At 52.1% G+C, this 6,473-nt stretch overlaps 1 protein-coding gene across 3 annotated transcripts in view; it reads right to left on the minus strand.

Moving 5' to 3' along the window:
• The window catches only part of LOXL2 (lysyl oxidase like 2), an 87,292-nt gene extending 84,304 nt beyond the window's left edge, over window positions 1–2,988 (minus strand). For 2 of the 3 annotated variants that reach the window (XM_059371851.1, XM_059371842.1), the window contains exon 1: window positions 2,738–2,988. The gene's annotated coding sequence lies outside the window, so the exon portion shown is untranslated. The remainder of the gene's footprint in view (window positions 1–2,737) is intronic. The other variant, XM_059371860.1, reaches the window with a different exon arrangement.
• Between the last annotated feature and the right edge of the window lie 3,485 nt (window positions 2,989–6,473).

The following is a 6,473-nucleotide window of genomic DNA, read 5'->3' on the forward strand; positions in this document are numbered from 1 at the left end:
GGCTTCCTGACTTTGTAGCTGATTTACCTCAAGCACCAAATGGCCAATTACTGAATATTTACACAGAGATTTCTGATAGCAGGTGTATAAAAGTGATAAGCTCGGGATGAAGCCAGAGCCAAGATGAACGCTTAGGAGAACAGCTGATAGTCCAGGAGCAGCACTGAGAAACAGAGCCACCGTGGCCCAGGAAGGAGGAGGCTGGGTCAGGTCCTGGTTCCGCCAGTCACGGGCTGTGCCATCTGGACAGCTTATCTCTTTGCCAGTTTACTCAGCCTTAGTGGGGCATCATAATAATCAAATGACATAGCGGATAGAAGTGTAGTTTAGAAGGAATAAAATATGACATGAACATAGACTATAAAAACCAACAGAACTCAGATCAACATTACAAAGACATTTGGGGGAAAACTGGGAAATTTCTGCATATGGGTTGGGTATGAGATGAGAGTAAGGAATCGTGGCTAATTTTCTTAGGTGTAATAACGGCATCATGGTTATTTAATATTTTTCAAGATCATGCTGAAATAAATACATAGGAATGGAATGATTATCAAATCTGAAATCTGGCACTTGCTTTAAAATACTTCAATGAGAAAAGAAAAAGCAAAGGAATAGTTAGAAGCAACTGTGGCAAAAATATTGAGAACATGAAGCTGGGTGAGAAGCTATGGGGGCCTTCTCTCTATTTGTGTGCATATTTGAAATTTTTCAGAATATAATTTTAAAATACACATTGCAGAACCTGGGGGGGGGGGACATCACAAAGCTTCACCGATGGTAACCCCCAGAGCACAGAAAATCTGTTTCCCTCCCAAGAAAGGCCCTTCCACACTGGTCATCCAGAGGTCAGAGAGAACAAGGACATGGCAAAAGGCCGGGAGAAGCAAGGCCAGGAACCCAGCTGGAGAGGAGACAGACAGAAGCCTCTTTGCAGAATTTTCCTGTCTGCCATGCATCAAAATGTCAGCCAACCTGTAATGTCAAGTGCATACTTTGTCTTCAGACCTAAGTTTCATACTCTCTTTAGACCAAGTCACTTTTTAACACAAAGTCACAGGGAGACAAACAGATTTGTACATATGCACACCATTGAGACTGGAGCTTTTGGGGCCCCCAAAGCCCCAGGGGTCCATGAGGGCATGCACTTGGCCATGGATTTGATGGTCCTTCCCCAGGCAGATACTAGGGACAGTAAGGAGAACAGGACAAAAGGGAGAGGGAAATGGATGATTTAGGTGAGGCAGGGTCCAGTGAGTCCCTCATTCATCTGGGCAGTGACCAGGGAAATGAAGGCTTCGCCCTCCTCTTAAGCCCCATCCCTGACAATTTTAAGTAGAGAATACACCATAAATAACTAAATAATTCCAGGAAGGGTAACAAATGGGCTTTGGGGATTCCTGGACAGACAAGCTCGCAGTGGCATAAGGGAGGATCTGGGTTAAGGGAAGGGGGCTGGAGGCCCCACACTGACCAACTCAGGGGCCCTGAGTTGGGGCTTCGTGCTTTTCCTCCTCTTCGAAAATGAGCAATTAGACTGATTTTAAGAACCCCGCAGTTCAAAGATTTTAGGGGGCGAAATTGATTGGGAGCATGTTTCTGACTTTATGCACATCGTTCTTCTCACCTGGAGCTGAGGTTTCCAAGCAAACTGAATAGTTCAGTGCCCCCTCCGCCCCCACCCGGCCAGTTCGGCCGGGTCCTCTCACCCCACCCGTGCTGTGTTTTGGGTGGTCTTTGCTTCTTCCTCCAATCATTTCTATTCCGGCGCTGATTTATGGCGACACCTCCAGCAGGCTGCTACGTTAGAAGGCTCCCAAATTTGGGCTTGGGGGGAGGGTGTGCAGAGCGTAGTGGCCAAAGCGCCTGCGTAAAATCTGCAGGCACTGAAGACCGCCGGATACGGAGGTCTGCGTACTAGCCTAGTCTACGTACTAGACTAAGATTTGCTCTACCCCCTAGGTCGACCCCTGCTTGCACGATTCGCCGGGTAGCCTGTGCGGGTTCTTTCCTACTCCAGGACCTTTCCGTGATAACGGCGGGAAAGGTTTTCCGGTCCCCGGCCAAGCAGGAGGGCATCCCTTGCGTGCGATCGCGCCTGTTCTCGCACAGGACTCAGGACGCTCGGGCGCTCAGCCCAGCCTCTCCAGCAGGCTGGGGAGAAAGCCCAATTCCTAGGCAGTGGGCACCAGAGCACCCAGGCGCAGTCCCAATGGCCCCCACCCACTCTGCCCTAGCCAGCCCAGTGCTCGCCGTATCTCCAAAGCCGCTGCACCGGGGACACCCCAGGGCGCCCCCTGCTCCCCGCGCGCGCGCTCCACCTCCTCAAAAGTCATTAACTCCGAGTATCCCTGTCCACACGCAGCACACTCCTGGGCACCTAGAGCGCAAGAGCCTCGACTAGCTCCGTCCTGCCAGGTTACGGGCGTCCCGCAGCAAGCAAGGAACCGAGCGCCCTGCTCTCCCGGGCGCGCCCGCTGCATCGCCCTGTCCCGCTCAGAAGAGGTGGGGCTGGGCGGGTCCGCCCGAGTCCGAAAGGGCACCGCGTTAGCCTGCAGGTCCTAGCATCTCTTCGAGGAAGAGCCTTCGCTCGGAGAGCCCGCCGCGCAGGTTCCGGGGGATCCGGACCACCGCCAAGGGGCAGCTCCGCAGCGAGTGGAGCCCGGAGATTCCACCCGGACTCTCCCGCTTCCTTGCCTACCGCGTTGGGGAGGGCAGGGGCGACGAGCGCTCTTACTTGGCAGCCGGGGCCGACACTTCCCACGGTAGCCCCTCTCCGTGCCGTTCGCCGCCGACCCCCTTTCCCGAGCAGAGGGGGCGAGCCGACTTCTCAGGCCGCTGGAGAAAGCGGGCTGCAAGCTTCGGACGCCGCGGACTGGAGTCACTCCTTTACGCTTTTCCCGGTACTTTTAACGCGAGTCGGAAGGCAAACCCCTCCCCGGGCCCACCCCCTTCCCGGGGGGCGGCCGCCACTGCAGGCCCGGCCTCCAGCCCCTTTTGTTGTAATTCGAGAGCGGCCCTTCCCCGGGCCAGAGAGGGCGGCGCGGGGGAGGCTGCGCGCGGGAGGGGCAGCCCTTCCCAGGCTCCTCTCGCCCAGGTTTCCGGAGCCCGAGATGCTAGGGAGGGGACCTTTCCTCTGGGGAGATTCCTCTACCCACCCCTACTCTCAATAGCTCCCGGAATTTAACTCTTCGATGCTCTTATGCACCAGCATTAGGGTCCACGCCTGATGGGTCTTGGTCTCCAGAGAACTCGATGCTGCCCCGCGCATAATAGATGCTCAGTAAAAACTGATCAGTGAAGGAGATCAGAAACTTTCATCCATCTCGCCTGGCTTTCTCCTCTATGAGGAAAGCAGATTCTGAACTTGAAAACAAATAGCCCCCTTTTCTTCCAGCAGGTCAGGTCTACCGCCTTTGACAAGCCTCCCTCTCCAAGGATTCGTTTTCTTCTTTGTAATTCAAGGCTTTGGATTCAGTGACCTCTATGGTCCTTCCCTGCTTGGCAGGGCCAGGATTCACACACCTTGTGCTCAGGGAACAGAACAAGATGCAGCTAACGGGTGCGTTTGGGAAGAGGGACACTTCATTACCGGCTCAGAAGCTCACACAGGGGTCAAAGTAAAGGGCGCCTTTGGAGTTGGAGGAGCCCTCTGTGCCGTTTCCCAGGGTTCCTTATGCAAGAGCAAGGCAGGAGGCAGCCAGCTGGAAAACAAGGCCCCAGTCTGAGAGCCTCTGGGTGGGCAGTATCCAGAAGCAGACTGTCAACAGATGTCTGCTACAGGAAAGGGGGCGACCCTCCTCCCGCTCCTGCCTTAGTCCCCTCCACCTAACCACTCCTTCCCTAGCAAATCCACAGCACCAGCAGCGACAGGTGGTGACTCCCAGACTCACCTTCAGCTCAGACCTCTCTCTTCATTGTGGATTCGTAAACCCACTGGCCTCTGGCACATCCATCTTCCCTTGGCCCTGATGTTTCCTGTGGCCATAGCTGGTTTAGCATGCTACACCAAACTTGGTCCCTAACTCACAGCCCATCCCAACCCCTGTGAGCTCTGCCAGGCAGAAAAAGGGGCTCCTCCCGCTCCTCCTCCTTACCCTCCCCTTGAATCAGTCCTCTGGTCTTGTAGGCATGGAGGGAGAGGGGCAGGAGGGAGATGGGTGTGGCTATCAAACAGCAGCTGGAGTCCTGCTGGGCCAGAATTGTTCAGTATCTGGACTGTGGTGGTGGATACAAGAACTTACACTGGGAATAAAAATTGCGTAGAATGTAATAAGCAGGTACAAGCAAAACCGGGAGAATCTGAATAAGATCAGTGGATTTTATCAAGGTCAATATCCTGGTTGGGATATTGCCCTATGGTTTTACAAAAAGTCACTGTTGGGGAAAACTGGCAAAGTGTACCAGGCATCTCTCTGTATTATTTCTTACAACTGCATGTGAATCTACAATTATCTCAATAAAATTTTTAATTGACAAAAACAAAAAAAACATTCACCCACAGGGATCCACTCTGATCCCCTTTACAGCTGCTGAGGAGCCCCCCTCAAAGGCATTTCCGGCCTGCCCATCTCTCAGCCACATTCTTTCCTCTCCCCCAGGGACCCTATTTGCTGTTCAGCGTGCCTGCTGTTTCACGCCCCTGGGCCTTTGCACATGCCGTTCCCTGGCCTTGTCTGCCCAGCAATGACTAGTTCTTTGAGATCTCACTCAGTCTGCAGAGTTGACACCCTACATAGTGCCTGCACATAGTGGATGTTCAGTAAATGCCAGTGAAACGGAGGTCTCTCCTCTCCCCTCAGCTCCTTCTCTGATCCCTCCACTTCTGATCCTACTCTTCGTGCTAAAGCATTAGCCCATATGGTATAAAATGAAAGGAAGCTAGCTTTGTAAACAATGTGTTGTCTGGTTGTGAAAAAAGGCAAACTCCTTGTGGACCATTAGAAAATATGAAAAAGTAGAAAAAAATATGAAAAAGTATAAAAAAGAAACTTGTCACCCTCATGTGCTATTACCCATAGATAAACACCTAACACTGGGGAGTATTTCCTTCAGGATACTTTAAAAATCAAACCTAGATAAAGTTTCTGTACTCAGCATTTTTTTTTTTTTTTACTGTGTGTGTGTGTGTGTGTGTGTGTGCGCGCGCACTTCTCAATATACTTTTTAATGGTTTCAGGCTCTGCCAGCATCTAAAACTACCATGTTTGGTGGCATTATTTCTCCATTGTTAGATACCAAGTTATTTATAACTTTTTACTAGGTTAAATTATACCAGGACAGTCATCCTTGGGAAAGGAATATTTATTGGGCAGCTACTATGTGGTTCTTGCTAATTGCTACAGATGAGAAAGTGGAGGCTTGGAGAGACTGTGTAATTTCTGCAGACTTGAAGTATTGATAAGTGGCCAACCTGTGACCATTGAAGCATACTTAGCTCCTTCTACAAATACTCAGCAGCCTCACACACAAGGTCTCTACAAGCCCACCTATGCCTCGCCATGCCCCAACTTCCAGGAGAAAACGAGTATTTGAAGCTTGTATGGAGTGGATGCAGAGAGCATGAATGCACTTTCAGGAAGGCAGATGTTCTAGATGAAACAAAATGCTTTATGTCCATATGTCATTCATACAGCCCACTTGTGACGACCCCCTCCCCATCTCCCAGGCAGAGGCAGAGCCACGCAATGGATTCACATCTGCAGTCAGAGTACCTGGGATCGCATGCCGATTCCATCACTTCCTGCCTGAACTCTTTGCCTGGCTGACCTCTTCTGTAAAAAGCATCTCACTCAAACCACTTCTAGAGGAGTGAAAGGGGCCATACCCGTGGGGGCGTAGAACAGTCCTTACCACGTGGGATGGCGCCCAAGTTGCTGTTTGGCCTCTGATCCTGCAGGGCTGCGGGGAGGAGGGCAGGGTGCTGCCGTGGACTCTGTGGGAGCTGGACCTGCAGACCCCCAGCAGTGAGAGGGAAGGAAGCCGGTAGCTGCCTGCCACCTAGCAGGAGCCATGGCGATGGCATCCCCAGGACACACCCCTGCAATGTGATGGCTGAGTCCAAGGGTATGGACTATTCTCTCTCTTTTTCCTTGGCTCTTGAGCTCGGTGGTCAAATACCTTCTAAGTCTGGGTATGTCCCAGGAAGGACAACTGGGCTCTCAGTGGAGGCCCAGCTGATCTCCTTACCAATCTTTGCCCTCAGGGGGCGGACACACCTGTGTGGGGAGACAGACAAGACCCAAACGGACATGGAAGAACAACGCAATGGGGGAGAAGCCGATGACAAGTACTACGGAGAAGACCAGAGCGGAGGGAGGTATAGGGTGTTATTTCACCAGCGTGGCCGGGAAGACCTTGTCTGGCAAGGTGGCATTTTGGGCTGGAAAGACTCACCTTCCTTTGGGTTCCACCGCGCCCCCCTCATGGTGGTTATGTATCCAATTTCTCTTTCTTATAGGACTATCACAGGC

This window comes from Mustela nigripes, chromosome 1 (assembly GCF_022355385.1).
Source record: "Mustela nigripes isolate SB6536 chromosome 1, MUSNIG.SB6536, whole genome shotgun sequence".
In the NCBI taxonomy this organism is placed as follows: domain Eukaryota; kingdom Metazoa; phylum Chordata; class Mammalia; order Carnivora; family Mustelidae; genus Mustela; species Mustela nigripes.